Source organism: Microcaecilia unicolor, chromosome 2 (genome assembly GCF_901765095.1).
Source record: "Microcaecilia unicolor chromosome 2, aMicUni1.1, whole genome shotgun sequence".
In the NCBI taxonomy this organism is placed as follows: Eukaryota; Metazoa; Chordata; class Amphibia; order Gymnophiona; family Siphonopidae; genus Microcaecilia; species Microcaecilia unicolor.
Window position 1 is genome coordinate 608,336,737 of NC_044032.1, and position 17,361 is coordinate 608,354,097.

At 40.6% G+C, this 17,361-nt stretch overlaps 1 pseudogene; it reads left to right on the forward strand.

Annotated features, from left to right (window-relative positions):
* The window catches only part of LOC115462218, a 77,441-nt pseudogene extending 60,339 nt beyond the window's left edge, over window positions 1-17,102 (forward strand).
* The last annotated feature ends 259 nt before the right edge of the window (window positions 17,103-17,361 follow it).

The window sequence follows — 17,361 nt, forward strand, 5'->3', positions numbered from 1 at the left end:
AATACCAATATGCAATTTAATAAGAGCCTGTTTCCATGTGTACATCATGCTTTACACTAAAAAACAGTTTATCTAACTCCATAAATGGAACATGCATGCAATTCTTCAACAGGCCCACATAATTTGTTAAGAGCAAAGTATCAGAAAAATTAGGTACCAACAGTAATTTATCAAGCTGTAAGTCCATACATCGACTACCATCAATCATAAAGTTGTTTGTTCACCGAGAAAGTATTTCTCCATTACCCTTTCATTTACACTACTTTTGAAATATAGAGCATGTAGACAATTCACAATGTAATGATGTTTTCAATTATTTCTAGGCCAACTTACGTGAGTGTGACTAATTCTCCTCAGATGATGTGTCTTCCTGCAGAACATTGAGTAGAAGCATTTGACTTATTTATCATCAGGGTAATGGTGAGACTATAATATTGTCAGGTTTGATCAAAAAATGAATGCATAGTCAAGGATACACTTTGAAAAGCCCTTGCAAGGGCATCAAAATCTGTCTTGTATGAGATAGGAATACACCTTATAACTAATCAGTATTCTCAGGCTATTGTTCTGATACACTTATATTTGGGAGTTTTTGTCTCTCAAGACCTTCTCAAAGCTTAGGGCAATAAATAAATCCATACATTGGTACTCTATATGGCGAACACTGTGACCTCTACACAATTCACAGGTGCAGTGCAGTAAATTGCCATTGAGTAGAGCTGAAAATCCAGTCCAACATGACTCTTTTCTGGTATGAGAAAAATACAATAGCCCTAACGTCTTAAGAAAATTGACCAATTACACAGTTCAGGAATTGTAAGAGAGTGATATGTCTGTGTCAGACTCTTATTTCAAAATGTCACCCCCCCCCCCCCCACCACCACCCCGTGATAGTCAGACTTGTTATTCAGTTTCTCAGGGTTCCAGGAATCAGTACTAATTATTCACAAACAATTAAAAGAAAGGCAGTTTAAAGAGAAATTAAGTTTAGGAAGATATTTTTAGATAGGGGATGGGATTCGATATACCACCTTTCTGTGGTTACAAATCAAAGTAGTTTACATAGTACATACAGGTACTTATTTTGTACCTGGAGCAATGGAGGGTTAAGTGACTTACCCAGAGTCACGAGGAGCTGCAGTGGGAATCAAACCCAGTTCTCTTTGTTTTGAGGTTTTGTTGCTATTGTTATTTAGAACGTAATACAACAAAGTTCAGTTAAAGGCATTATGAGGTCCTTTTACTAAGCTGCGGCAAAAGGGGGCCTGAACTGGTGTCAGCTTGTGTTTCTGATGTGCACTGAGGCCCCCTTTTACTGCAGCAGGTAAAAGACTGTTTTTGTTTTTTAAGACACGGTCGTGGGGCAAGTGAAGCACTTGCCACGCAGCCATTTTGGGGGAGCACTTACCGCCACCCATTCAGGTGGTGGTAGGGGCTCCCGCGCTAACCCAGCAGTAAACACCATCGCTACAAAAGTAAAAAAATATTTTTGTATCACCTGAAATGGTGCACACTGGGGGTGGGAACTACCGCTGGGCTGCTGCGACAGCCCAGCGTTACTTCCTGTTTAGCGAGCGGTAAGCCCGTGTTGGACTTACCACTGCTTAGGAAAAGACCTCCTATATTTAGGATGGAAAAGTCAAATGTATAAATATAAAATAGGGAATGAGTCATTGCAGCAGCACTAAAGAAAAAAGACCTTGGGTTTGGGGGTTAAATGATACCACATATAATAAAAGCTGGTAGTGCAGCTAGTTATAGAAAAAACAAAACAGCAACAAATAAAGCTTAAACCAAGCTCCGCTGGTGGTTGAGTGGCAGTGCTACAAGCAGAAGACCTGGGTTTGGTTCCAGGTCAGGACTCTACTTCCCTTTGATAACTAGGGCCAGGAATGCTGTTGAGGCAGTGAACGTACTTCCCAAGTATGACAGACCAACAAATTGAAAAGAAAAGCATTTATTATCCAAGATGTCCTAGGTGGCCACATTTCACCTTCAAAAAGGCTGTGCCAGGAGCTGAACTGTCAATCAGGACATATAAATAAATTAAAATCACACACATAAACAATTCTCTATGAAATAAATAAACTACAATCACACACACACAATTCTCTATCAAACAATCAAATAATTAAGGGCCTCTTTTATTAAGCCGTGCTAGTGGCTCCCGGTGAGGTATTGCCACGCTGAAACCATTAGCATGTGGCTTGATACAAGAGGCCCTAAATAAATCATAATAAATAATAAAACAATGATGGTTTCCTTTCGATGGTTGGAGTTCTTTTCAGATAATGGTTTTGATTTTATGTGTGGGTTGTACTCCGTTTTGATTGTTTTCCTTAAGCGGTGTATCAAATAAATATAACCTGAACCTGAAATATTGAATATTAAAACTAAATACTAACACATGCATAAACATGTCCAATACAGAGTTAAAAGATGATGAAATTAAAAGGAATCCAATATAAATATATGTGATTATGCATTCTTTCATATAATAAATCAAACAATACCTATTGGGGACTCTGAAAGCTCTTTCCCCTAATAGTGCTACAGCCAAAGCCTAAAACAAAAAAATGTGTTTGAATGAGCAGGATGACAATGCAATTTAGGAAAATGAACAACCAGATGTCTAAAAAATATAATTGCCACAACCTCCTTCTTGATCAGTTGTTAAGCTAGCAAATTTATGTGCATCATGCTGGAAGTCAAAGGTTCGCCACATTGAAAATGACAAAAAGTACTTCTAAAAACCATAAAACCTTCAATTCTTACAATAAGATATGCTCAACATCAATAAAACTGATGGATAGAGCACAAAACTTATTTTGAAAAATGCAGTTTTCAAAACTCTATTATTTAAAACGGATTGATTCCTGGAAAATTTGCAAAATCTACTTCCATTGGATAACTAGGGCCAGGAATGCTGTGGAGGCAGTGTTATGCACTACTTGGGAAAGAAAGTTTCAATGTCAACACCTACTGATCACACTCAAGGGCCTTATTACTACATTCTGTAGGAACCACAGTCTGTGGCCTATGGCAGTACTTCTCAATCCAGTCAGGTTTTCAGGATACCTGTAATAACTATGTATGAGATACATTTTCATGCACTGCCTCCTTGGAATGCAAATCTATCTCATACATAGTCATTGTGGATATCCTGAAAACCCATCTGGCTATGTACGCCCCAAGGACTGGCTTAAGAAGCACTAGCCTATAGACAAGCCGCATCCCTGCAAGGCTGATTCTAGCAAAACCAAAGCTTTGCTGGAGGAGTGGCAATTGTGATGACATTTTTGTTAAGAGCAGAGACTTATAGTCAGGTTTGGTACTGTTCACCCACAAGGTCTGAATCAAGAATTAGAACTGTCTGTGTCTGTGTGATACATAATATATTGGGATTCCCTTTGAAAGCGATTTAAGTGGGCAGAAGAGGCTGCTGCCCACTAAAATTGCTTGTGGCTGCTTACCCCCTGATATTCAGTGGCACTAAATTGAGCAGTGAATATTGCCTTTGATCGCCCATAAAAAAAATGAGCAGGTCAGGGTCAGGGGCATAGCCAGACCTTGAGTGGGAGGGGGCCAGAGTCCAAGGTGGGGGGGACACATTTTGGTCTGCCACCCCCACCCCCCCACCTCACCGCCTCCCCTCTGCCACCTTGCCGCCCTGTGCTTCCCACCCACTGCGCCACTGTACATCTTGACTGGCGGGGGTCCCCAACCCCTGCCAGCTGAAGCTCCGCCACTGCAAATACCTTGGCTGGCAGGGGTCCCCAACCCCCGCCAATTGAAGCCTTCATCCAGTGCCCTCCAGCCAAACCAGGGGCCCAGAGAAAATGTGTGTGGTGGGGGGGGAGGGGGCCCAGGCACCTGTGGCCCCACGTAGCTACACCACTGGTCAGGGGTGGTACAGGGGGTGATGTTTGGGAGGATCCGGCAGTTATGCAAATGCTGATATTCAGTGCTGGCACCTGTATAACTAAGCGGGTGAATTTAGAACAGCTCAAAAGCTGTATTAATTGTGCCCTCTGAGCTATGCAGGTGCCAGCACTGAATATCAGCCAGCACCCACATTGCTATATTTTGACTTTAAAGAAGCCTCAATCCCCCTCCTTCCTCCCCCTCCCCCAGCCCATGAGAATCAAAAAGCTGTAGGAGTATTTACCTGCTATCTCACCTTTGCTGGTCTGGGGTCTATACAAGCCTGTTGGAAGCAGAGGTTAATGTGCTTCCTCTTTATCATAGGGTCTATTGGGAGAGATAAAGCCCTTCCAATAAGGGAGAACCATGCAGCTGGATTTAATTTTCCTAAAATGTACTTCAGTCCTAAGCCTTGAACACTTCATTGCTGTTCTGTCTCTCATATTAATCTGGGCTTCAGCCTCAAGCGGGGTCTTTTTACTAAGCCACGGTAAAAAGTGGCCTGCTGTGGTAGTATGGCTTTGTATTTTTGGTGCGCGCCGGGCCAGTTTTTATTGCATCTGAGAAAAAGAGGTTTTTTTCAATGGGCCGGGAAAAGGGCCTGTGGTAAGACTGAAACCAGTGTGTGCCTATTTATAGCCTGAGCCCTTAACGCCACCCATTGATCTAGCGATAAGGGCTCACCTGCTACACGTGTGTTGACCAGTCAGCATGTGCCAACTGCTATTTAACACAAACAAAAAAAGCAACACTGGGCCTTCAAGACTGAGACAACAAGAGTATTTTATTGGTAAATGACCCGACATGGGCCGTGTTTCGGCGTTAAACAACGCCTGCCTCAGGGGTCAAGGTTTGGGTGTAAGTTGTGTCAAGTTTGTATGTCTCCAATGTCTCAAAAATGGGGATAGAAAGAACTTCACACAATGTTGTCATATAAAAGGCAGCCGCAATGTAGGAAAACATTGTGTGAAGTTCTTTCTATCCCCATTTTTGAGACATTGGAGACATACAAACTTCACACAACTTACACCCAAACCTTGACCCCTGAGGAAGGCGTTGTTTAACGCCAAAACATGGCCCGTGTCGGGTCATTTACCAATAAAATACTCCTGTTGTCTCAGTCTTGAAGGCCCAATGTTGCTTTTTTTGTTTGTGTACTTTCTATGTATGCTGGTTACCCTCTCTGTTTGGCTAACTGCTATTTAACTTTATTCAAAATTTGGATGCTGCCACAATGATTCAAAACAAATGCTATTCCACCAACTGAAGTGGCCAAATATAATTTGGCAGTTGCTATTTGTGTTGTTGGAGGAAAAAGCCTCTGTATTCCCGATTCAGAACATCATAACGTCTGTTAGACCGCGGTGGAATCTTCATCGGCTGAAAAAACTCCAAGTAAAACTTTAATTAGCAAATAATCACATCAAAACGAACACTTATCTTAGTGCCGCAGGTGCAGTTTGGTTTCACTCTTGTACGCCCGACGGGGTCCCATTTCGCCGTCACAGGCTTTATCAAGGGAACAACCAACCTTGTACTGCGATGTGGAATCTGTGAACGAAAAAAGCAAATTAGCCCCTGCAAAAATACTACTCTCATGAACTTAGGTTCCCGTTTACACTCTTCTGTATGACCTACTTGTTGTGCTATGCGGTTTCTCATAACAAACCGGTACTGACTGAAAAATTTAACGCCAGAAATGCCACACGCAGTAGAAAATTTAAAAAATAATTTGTTCCGGTGGAATGGGCGCACGCCAAATCTGAAATTACCACTGGGGGGGGGGGGGGTGCTAGCTTGGCATTAGTGTGCAAAAAGTGGGAGTACGACCAAGGAAACCAGACGCTGGAAGACGTTCTTAAATAAAAACTTTATTAGAGATTTGAAGACTCTTTTTTTTTTTTTTTTTGACGTTCTTAAATAAAAACTTTATTAGAGATTTGAAGACTCGACACGTCGTGTTTCGGCCGTCAAGCCTGCATCAGGAGTCTGCTGTGCAGAGTGCTGTAGAGTAATGACGGTGAAAATGCTCTGGAAATCTTACAGCAGTCTTTTACACGGAGAGTTGCTATAGAATGATAAGGTTAATTCTTCAAAAAATGGCGTGGTAGTCTGCTGTGCAGAGTGCTGTAGAGTAATGACGGTGAAAATGCTCTGGAAATCTTACAGCAGTCTTTTACACGGAGAGTTGCTATAGAATGATAAGGTTAATTCTTCAAAAAATGGCGTGGTAGTCTTGAAAAAGACTGTTCTGAAAAAATTCGTCATGAGCGCTGCTCGCACTGTTAGTAGTATAAATGCTGTAAGATTTCCAGAGCATTTTCACCGTCATTACTCTACAGCACTCTGCACAGCAGACTACCACACCATTTTTTGAAGAATTAACCTTATCATTCTATAGCAACTCTCCGTGTAAAAGACTGCTGTAAGATTTCCAGAGCATTTTCACCGTCATTACTCTACAGCACTCTGCACAGCAGACTCCTGATGCAGGCTTGACGGCCGAAACACGACGTGTCGAGTCTTCAAATCTCTAATAAAGTTTTTATTTAAGAACGTCAAAAAAAAAAAAGAGTCTTCAAATCTCTAATAAAGTTTTTATTTAAGAACGTCTTCCAGCGTCTGGTTTCCTTGGTCGTACTCCCACTTTTTGCACATTGTTGTTTTTACCGTGGGGTGTTTGAGTTTTCCACCTCCTGGTGGATCTTCCCTCAGCTTGGCATTAGTGTCATTTTGATGCACGCTGCACATGCATAGAGCCTACCATGCCTTTGTAAAAGGGCCCTATACTTTCCATTGTTGTAATTCATTTGCACATGAGCCATTTGGGAGTGAATTAATGAACAGATATGGTTTGGTTTATGGTTTATTTATTGAGGTTCTCCCTCTTTCAATTGAACAGACAGCTTTGGCATTCTTTTCTTCTTCTACCACATCCCATGTAATTACTCGCTACATAATAGCGACTGTGGGAATTTTCCATCCCTCCAAAGACACTTTTTTGAGATTCAACTTCCTCTCTCATATACTTAACAGTAAAAAGCTTTAAAGCAGGTTCCTGCTAATAATAGCTTTTACTTCATTTTTGTTCCATTTCAAAGGAAAAGCCTCACAATTTTTCCTAATTTGTCATGCAGGCGCATTTTACTTACGAGTTTCATATTTGTTCTCTCTTCTGATGCACTGGACTAGAAATACTTGATTTAACATTTATATGCGTTACTAAAAAAAAGGTGCTTTGCTGCCTCCAAGTGGTTTATACTTAAATACACAACATAAATTCAACACTTCAACAGAAGGGTAAATCAGGCAATGTGATGAATATTTTTTAAAACACCACCTGTACCTGGATAAATAAAAATCATTTCAAAGACCACTGACATTCTTTTTGAAGAACCAAAATGCTATATAAGAAGGGTGTCTTAAAAATTATTTAGTAATGTGAATTAAACAGTTAGCATGTGAATTAACATATGGTAACTATTGCTGTGCTGGCATAGCAGTTATCAACCATATCAACGGCAAGTGACCGACTCACCTGCAAATGCGCAGTAGAGTCGGAACGCTGAGAGTGTAGAAGTCCAAGCCCCGCCTCTACCAGTAGTACAGCCCAATAGGGAGGAGGGCTTGGAAATGGGCGTGGAAATCGGAGGAAGAGGGAGTAGGGAGGGAAGGAGGGGGCAGAACTGAGGGAAACAGATGCAGCGATGGAGAACTGACGACACGACAACGGCAGAAAGAGGGGGGCGACGCCGGGGATGGTGAAATGGCGGGGACGGCAGGGCACAGGAGTCACAATCGCGGTGAATGGGAGCCCGAGGATGGAGGGTAGGGGAGAGAACAGTTGATGGACACGGGTGGATGGAGCGGATGGGAGGGGGGAGAGGAGGGTTGCTGGACATGGGGGGAGGGCAAGGGAGAGAGCAGGGTTGGTGGACAGGGGGAGGCCATAGGAAAACAAAAAACTATCCCGTTGTTACGGGCTTAACGGCTAGTCATATATAAATCACATGCTAACTTCTTACCCTGGAATGGATGAGGAAAGGGCATGGACTATGCTTTGCAGTTAGTACACAGTAACATATTGCATACTAATCCCCTAATTCTTTAAAAATTGCCAAAAATTACTTGCGCAAATTTGGGCGTGCACCCAATTTGTACATGCAATTTAATTGAATGAGCTAATTAGTACCAATAATGAGCTTTTTAACAAGCAATTATTGGCATTAATTAGATTTAATTGGAACTTATGCATGTAAACTTAGGCGTGGGATCTGTGCCAAAATTTTATGTGAGTAAAAAAAAGGGGAGCATGGGGTCATGGGTGGAATGGGGGTGTTCCTAGCATTATCGCGTGTTGTTATAGAATACGGGGGATATGCTGGACAAAATGGTAATCTATAAACCACGCCTAACTTTAAACGCCTTATAGAATAGCGCTTTTTTTGGCACCGATTTGTTTTGACGCCATATATAGAATCCACCCCCAACGGGCCTGTTTTCTAAACTGTGGCAAAGATTTGCATACGTCTAGTAGCGCTATAGAAATGATAAGTAGTAGTAGTAAAGATTTGCACTTACTGTGCTTTAACTGCAAAAATTAATGGGTAATTGTAAGGGGCATGCATAGAATGTCCCCTGCAGTTACTGCACAGAAAAGTTCAAATTATCACCCGTTAGCAAATATTCATGTTGAGGAAGCAGCTATGGCGATTAAGCTGCAACAACATTTTTCTGATTAAAATCTAGTTGCTATGACTCAATCAGGCTTCTGTAGTCTATACAGATGGAAGTAGTAATTATTATTATTATTTATTGCATTTGTATCCCACATTTTCCCACCTCTTTGCAGGCTCAATGTGGCTTACAGTACATCATGGATAATGGAAAAGAGAAGAGAATAGACAATTGGTGTTACAGAAGGATATTGGGTTGCATGGTAATGGAATACATGATAGTAATATAACAGAAGGCATTATTAACATTTCTGGATATATGTGGGATATTCACATGTTTAGATCTTTGTGGTATATCTTGTCGAAGAGATGGGTCTTTAGTAGTTTACGGAAGTTGGTCATTTCATAGGTCGCTTTTAGGTTGCATGGCAGTGCACTCCAGAATTGTGTGCTCATATAGGAAAAGGTTGATGCGTGCATTAATTCGTATTTTAGACCTTTACAGTTGGGAAAATGAAGATTAAGGAATGTGCGAGATGATTCTTTAGCATTCCTGGGTGGTAAGTCTATCAGGTCTGACATGTAGGCTGGGGCGTCACCATGGATGATTTTATGTACTAGGGTACACACTTTGAACGTGATGCATTCTTTGAGTGGGAGCCAGTGTAGCTTCTCTCGTAGGGGTGTTGCACTTTCGTATTTTGATTTTCTAAATATGAGTCTGGCTGCCGTGTTCTGGGCTGTTTGGAGTTTTTTGAGTATTTGCTCTTTGCAGCCAGCGTAGAGTGAGTTGCAGTAGTCTAGATGACTGAGTACTAATGATTGTACCAGATTACGGAAGACGGTCCTTGGGAAGAATGATCTTACTCTTGTTAATTTCCACATTGAGTGGAACATCTTTTTGGTTGTGTTTTTCGCGTGATTCTCAAAAATTAGGTGCCGATCAATGGTAACTCCAAGAATTTTCAGGGTTTCCGAAATTGGTAGATTTAGTTTTGTTGTGTTGATGGTTGTAAATTTGCTCATGTTATGTTGAGAGGTGAGTATTAGGCATTGGGTTTTTTCTGCGTTGAGCTTTAACTGAAAGGCATCTGCCCAGGAGTGCATGATATGTAGACTTTGGTTGATGTCATTGGAAATTTCTCTTAGGTCTTGTTTGAATGGGATGTAGATCGTTACATCATCAGCGTAAATGTATGGGTTGAGGTTTTGATTTGATAGTAGTTTGGCCAAGGGTGTCATCATTAGGTTGAATATGGACGGTGAGAGGGGAGATCCCTGTGGAACTCCACATTCAGGTGTCCATGTGGTTGATGTAATCGAATTTGATGTCACTTGATATGAGCGTGTGGTTAGGAATCCTTTAAACCAATTAAGAATGTTGCCTCCGATCCCGAAGTATTCAAGGATGTGTAGTAGGATTCCATGATCAACCATGTCGAAGGCACTTGACATGTCGAATTGTAGAAGTAGTATATTATTGCCGGTTGCAATCGTTTGTTTGAATTTAGTCATGAGCGTAATTAGTACTGTTTTGGTGCTGTGATTAGAGCGAAATCCTGACTGGGAGTCGTGTAGTATTGAGAACTTGTTTAGATAGTCTGTGAGTTGTTTGATTACCATCCCTTCTGTTGTTTTGGTTATTAAGGGAATGGATGCTACTGATCTGTAGTTGGTTAGTTCACTCGCATTTTTCTTTGCATCTTTGGGTATGGGGGTGAATAAAAATGTTTCCTTTCTCCTTTGGGAAGAGTCCATTTTGTAGCATAAAATTCACGTGTTTCGTTAGATCTGTTATAAAGTGTTGGGGGGCTGATTTCATCAAGTTATTTGGGCATATATCTAGTTTGCAATAAGATTTGGCAAATCTTTTACGCGTTTGGGAGATGAGATCTTCCGATAGTGTCTCGAATTCAGTCCAAATCCTATCTGTTGGGTATATTCCAGGGTTTGGGTCTAGACAGTCTAGGATTGTAGCGTATTCGATGGGGCTGACGGGTATTTTAAGTCGCAGTTGTATTATTTTCTCTTTGAAGTACTTTGCGAGGTTTTCAGCTCCTGGTGTGTCTTTGCTGTTATTCGTGACTGGTGTGGTGTCTAGTAGTTTATTCACGAGTTGGAAGAGTTTATGTGTATCCTTGTAATTTGGTCCAATTTCAGTTTTGTAGTATAGTCTTTTGGTTTGTCTTATGGTGTATTTATATTTTCTTCGGAGTTGTTTCCAAGCATTAAGTGTGGGATCGTCTTTCTTTTTATTCCACGCACGTTCTAATTTCCTAACTTGTGTTTTGAGTTTTTTCAGTTCTTTGTTGAAACACGGTATTAAGTTCTTTCTGTGCGAGGTTCTAGTTTGAGTTGGGGGCGATATTATCTTATATTGTTCTGCATCTATCGTCCCAATCTAGGAGGAATTTGGTTGTGTCTGCCTTTATTGTCCATCCGTTATAGTAGATCTGTTGCCAGAATATCACCAGGTCTATTTTTCCTCTCATGTTGTAGGTTTTTCGTTCTTGTTTTTTGATTATGGTTTTCGTTCGCCATTGGAGGGCGATGTATGCTCTGTAGTGGTCTGACCACGGTGTGGGTATCCATTTTGTATCTGCTAGTGTAAGGTTTAAGTCTGGATCGAATTTGTATGCGATAATGTCTAGTGTGTGTCCTTTGGTGTGTGTTGGTTGTGCATTTGGTACGTGAAGATCTCATAGTTGTAGGAATTCTTTGCATTCTTGGGTGCTTGCTGAGGTGAGGTCTTCCAAGTGCAGGTTGATGTCGCCTATTATGATAAGGTTTGAAGTAGAGATACATGTGTTCAAACTGAAGTCCACGAGGTGTGTTTGAGTGTCTTGCCAGTTACCTGGCGGCCTGTAGAGTAGGATTGTGTTAAGGTGTTCTTGCAGGTTTGGGTGATTGATTCTTACCAATGCAATCTCAAGTTGAGGTAGGATGGATTCAGCTGTGGTTGTGATAGTGAACTCGGATTTATATATTATGGCTATACCACCTCCTCTTTTCCCGTTTCTTGCCAAGTGGGTAATTTTGTATCCTGGTGGGCATAAATCTAGAATTATGGGATCCTTAAGGTCATGGATCCAGGTTTCCATGATGAATAAGAGGTCAAGATTGTCTGTGGTGATCCAATCTGTTATAATCTCTGTTTTGTTTACTACTGACTTGGCGTTTGCATATCCCAGTTGGATTGAATGGTACGGTTCGATCCGGGCCGTAGATGTGTTAATGTTTATTAGTTGCCTGTTTTCTTGGTGTTTGGTGTTGTTGTTTCCTTTTTCCCTTTCTGGTGATTATTTCCGTATGTATTTGTTTTTCCTTTTAGTTGGTTATTATTCTTTTGGCCTGGTGAGTTGTAAATGGGTTGTCTATGGGGTTTATGTTTTATGGGTAGATTGTTGTTTAAGTTGGGAGTGGTCCATATGTGGTAGATTAGGGGGAGGAAGTAAATTATCATGAATAGTTTTTTGGTATTCATGTTGGCTGTGATTCATGTATAACTTAAGCAGTAAGCAGTACAGTATACACAGTACGGTATAAGTAGTACAATATAAACAGTGCAGAATAAGCAGTGCAGCTTAAACAGTAGGCAGTATAGTATCCGCGGTACAGTATAAGCAATACAGTGTATGCAGGGCAGTATGAACGATTCAACTTAAACAGTAAGCAGTGCACAATTTAAAATGAATTGGAGAAAATATTTCTTCACTCAATGTGTAATTAAAATCTGGAATTTGTAGCCAGAAAATGTAGTAAAAGCAGTTAGCTTAATGGGGTTTAAAAAAGATTTGGATAGCTTCCTAAAAGAAAAGTCCATAAGCCATTATTAAAATGTACTTGGGGAAAATCCGTTGCTTATTTTTAGGATAAGCAGCATAAAATGTACTGTTTTGGGATCTTGCCAGGTACTTGTGACCTGGATTGGCCACTGATGCTGGGCTTGATGGACCTTTGGTATGTCCCAGTATGGCAAAACCTATGTACTTATGTCCCTGTAAGTTTGATTATCTCCAACGCAAAACAACCCCTGTATAAAAAAAAATTAAATCATTTTCTGTTTGACTGCAGTGGGTTGGGCTGCTGGTTTCACTGTCAGATCTCACAGAACTAGCTGCAGCAACCAGCTCTGCAGGGCACGATCTCACACAGATGTCTTGAAAACAGGAGGGGTGTGAGAGGGGTAGAAGTATATATTGGGAGGCTCTGCACTCTACAAACAGCTGTATGTAGAAAAAAAGGGAGGGTTGTGTGGGTAGGGTTTGTGAATTCTCTCATACAAAAGAGGACATCGCTCCAAAAAAAAAAAAAAAAAAACAAGACGGCTTTGTTAAATACTACATTATAGGTTTGTTTTAAATATTCAACAGATTTTATTTTCCTTTTGGACTGGCTACAGAAAACCAGCTGTTGCAGGCACAGCTCATGGGTTTCTGCCTGTGTAAATGGATCTGAAAGCCTGATGATCCAGACCCCCTACAGTTTCTTGTGTATGTTAAACTTAAAACAGCTTAGCTTTTGTCTATATGTGCCCTTTAAAGCAAAGAGGGGAAGGAGGAGGGGCTCAATCCTTTTGTTTTAAAAACTAAAATGGGTCATTCAGCAATCAGTCTGTCATTCTTAAAAACAGATGGTCCTAACTTAATCCAGCTTGAAAAATAAGCACAAGGTATCTTTTTGAAAGAAAAATAAGAAAAAAGAAAACAAATGCCTATTGTTGTTCCTGTGAGAAAAAAAGGTTATGCTGTGCACATTCCTCCATGGCTGTAAAGGGCGGTGTCAGGGTTTTTTTGACGTCACTTCCCATGAAGTAATCCCATTGAAGATGGTGACCAGCAGTAGAAACAGGATGTGATATAGTGCATCCTATGGTGGCCACCATGTGGGAAAAGGGGTGTGGTTATGACATCACTTTCTGCAACTCACTAAAAAGGGAAGGGTTTGAGGCAGTATTATGTAAAAGGGTGGGGTCTGAGACAGGGCTATGCAAATAAATCGGGGTTAGGCAAAAGGGGTGGGGCTGTGACATCACATTTAGTGATAACATTAAAGGGGATAGGTGTGGGCAGAGCTTAGACTGGAAGTGGGCAGGGTGTGGTTGTAGCCTCACTTCTGATTGGCTTGTGGGATCATGTGGGTGTGGTAATCTGTCAAAAATATGCAAATTAGGCTTGATGAATGTTGGTGGGATATACTACTCATGGGGCATCAGCCAAATTGTTGAAGATTTGGAGGCTCCTTTACTAAGCTGCATTAAGCAGTTAATATGGGAATTAGAACATCATTGCACTAATAGTTAATGCAGCACCTTGACACTTAACACATGTGCATTAAGGACAAGCGTCTGTAAATGGTGTCCAAATTTGGGTGCTGAAAAAAAATGAGCACTGAGTGCTATTCTATAAACGTCACTCTGAGTTGGGCATCATTTATAAATGCACGTAATGCCGGAAATCATGCCCAACTTTGGGCACGATGATTTACACCGCCTGAAACCTGGTGTAAATCCTTTTGCATAAATTAGGTGCAGATCCTCTGAATTCTATAATAGTGTGCACATCTTTAGTGAATGCCCCTGAACTGCCCATGCTCCTATCAGAGCCACATCCCTTTTCAGTTATGTGCTAAAAGATTTATGTGACCATCTTTATAGAATCGATAATCTTCAAATCATCCCAAACACTAAAGAATCAAATCATTTATAGTCTTTTCACAGTGTATTCATTATTAACTCCTTCATGTTTTAATACGCGGGGATCTTCAGAATTAATAACAGCAGAGAGCCATCTAAAAAACTTTTCAGTTATAATGATGGAGCTGTTCACCTCATCATAGATCAACCCATTTTCTCCTAATTTCTTACTTATTTATATTTATTTATTCATTTATTTTCAGTCGTTTCTTAAATGAGTTTCTTCTTGAAAATTTTTTTAAATACTTTTTAAATCTTTTTCCAGAAGAAATAAAGTAATATAACTTAGCTTTTGAAGAAGCTTAAAGCAGCACTATATCTCCAAAATAAACCTCTACCGACTTGGCCAGGTTTCGGAGGTCTTCTTCAGGGAAGAGGTTTACTAAAAAGAGAAAACGTACATCAGCAAAATATAAAAAGTCCCGTCCACCACAAATAACTATTCCTAAAAATAGATTCACTGTGATATACCATTTAAAACTTCATTAGTTCGTACAAACAAAATGGCTGCGGCGTCTTCATTAGCCCCAGCGATTTAAATAGACCACAGCTGATTGAAAACATTGCAACATGATCTATGTAGGAAGATCGAGCCGTCCGATTAAAATTAGATTAAATGAGCATAAATCGCGGATCAAAAATAAAATACTGACCGCCCCTTTAGCTCAACATTGGATAGAACAAAATCACCAATTAGAAGATATTAGATGGCGTGTTATAGATCATGTTCAGCCAGGATGGGAGGGTGGTAATACTGAATCTTTATTAAACTATAAAGAACAAAGATGGATTTTCCAGCTCCGTGCTTTACATCCCTATGGACTGAATTCTGAAATAGACTGGTGGTCACTTATTTGATTGGTGCTCACAAATATGACGTGAGCCTGGGGAACCTGACGCTGAGGAGATCCAAGATGGCGTCTTGCACACACGTACCTGAGTGAGCTCCCTGAGGACGCTGTGGACTGTTGCCTCTTGCGATTCCCTCGTCTCATCGTTAGCGATGGGAAAGCGGAGGGGGAAGGTGAGGGAGTTCCCCTCAGCTCCTGGACCTTCGTCGGCATTGAGGCAATTGACTTTGCAGTTCCCCAGGATGCCGCCGGGACCTCTATGCACATCGACTCCTTCTGCCACCGTCGACGTGCCGACGTCGATAGGAAGCGGAGACGGGGTTTCCTTGAGCCCCGAAGACCGCAGGGAACCTCCACAACCAGGAAGTGAATTATTCGCCGCAGCCCAGACAGCATCCGATACCGAAGGGGTCAATTCGGAGCTGCCAGAGGGGAGGACAGCGGCGAATTCGAGTGGGATCACGGATTCAGCGTTTTCCGTTGAATTAGCCTCAAAGGTACTTCCACAAGCTATTATCAATAGACTTTCTCGAACCCAGACCCCACCACACTCCCTAGTGCCATCAGGTGGTATAGGTAAACCCTCTATAGTGACACTTGAGTCACTGTGGGATATGGTGTATAATACTCACTCTTCCATGCAAACTATGTTAAAAGAAAATACTATAGATATAAAAATTCTCTCAGAAGCAGTTCTGACTCAGGCACAAGTGACAGCACAGCAGTCTTTTAAGATTGAAAAAATAGATACTAAGATTCAAGAAATGGGGTCTTTGGAATCCGCTTTGGTTAAGGACAATAATTTCTTACATAAACGTTTGGAATACCTTGAAAATCAGTCTCGGAGACTTAACCTGCGATTTCTTAATTTCCCCAAGTCTCCATTAATTTCTTCAATAGAGATGGTGAAAAAATACATGATTGACATTCTGGGAATGGACAAAGATTCATTGCCTCCCATAACTCGGGCCCACTACATCTGGAATATTGGGGGGACATTGGGAGACCCCCCTAAACGAGGAATGGGTGAAGAAATGAACCTCACTTCCTTCCTGGAAAGTTCATTGGAAATTATTACCTACAGGACTACGATGTTAGTCACTTTTGTGTTAGAGCCGGATCGTAATGCTGTGCTAAGACTTTCCTTGAGGCATTTAGATAAACTGTTTATGGGTTCCAAGGTTAGGATTTTTCCTGATCTTTCTAGGCCGACACAAGTGAGACGGAGGGCCTTTTTGGAACTCCGTCCCAGAGTAGAAGCCCTGAAAGCAAATTTTGTTTTACGTTTTCCTTGTATATGTACTGTTTTGCTTGAGGGTAAACAATTTCAATTTGTAGACCCTAAACAGCTTAAAGATTTTCTAGATGCTAGAGTTGAAGTGACTGTTACATGCCCTCCTACATTGCAGGCTGGAGTCTGAATCTAGAGGTATTTAGTGTGTAATAATAATTTAATGCCTATTTTCTTTATTCTCTTTTCCTTTTCTTGGAATCGTTTTTCTTTAGCTGTGGACGAAAAAAATATGCTTATTGTTTCCTTATAATACCATATGTTAAGAATTATCTTTGTTATTTCAAATGTGAATTGTATAATCACATTATTGTGTGAATCATTAAATGATTAATAAAGGAAAAAAAAAAAAAAAAAAAAAAAAAAAAAAAAAAAAATATGACGTGAGCCTATCAAAAAGTGGCGTTTTTCAATCAGCTGTGGTCTATTTAAATCGCTGGGGCTAATGAAGACGCCGCAGCCATTTTGTTTGTACGAACTAATGAAGTTTTAAATGGTATATCACAGTGAATCTATTTTTAGGAATAGTTATTTGTGGTGGACGGGACTTTTTATATTTTGCTGATGTACGTTTTCTCTTTTTAGTAAACCTCTTCCCTGAAGAAGACCTCCGAAACCTGGCCAAGTCGGTAGAGGTTTATTTTGGAGATATAGTGCTGCTTTAAGCTTCTTCAAAAGCTAAGTTATATTACTTTATTTCTTCTGGAAAAAGATTTAAAAAGTATTTAAAAAATTTTTCAAGAAGAAACTCATTTAAGAAATGACTGAAAATAAATGAATAAATAAATATAAATAAGTAAGAAATTAGGAGAAAACGGGTTGATCTATGACGAGGTGAACTGCTCCATCATTATAACTGAAAAGTTTTTTAGATGGCTCTCTGCTGTTATTAATTCTGAAGATCCCCGCGTATTAAAACATGAA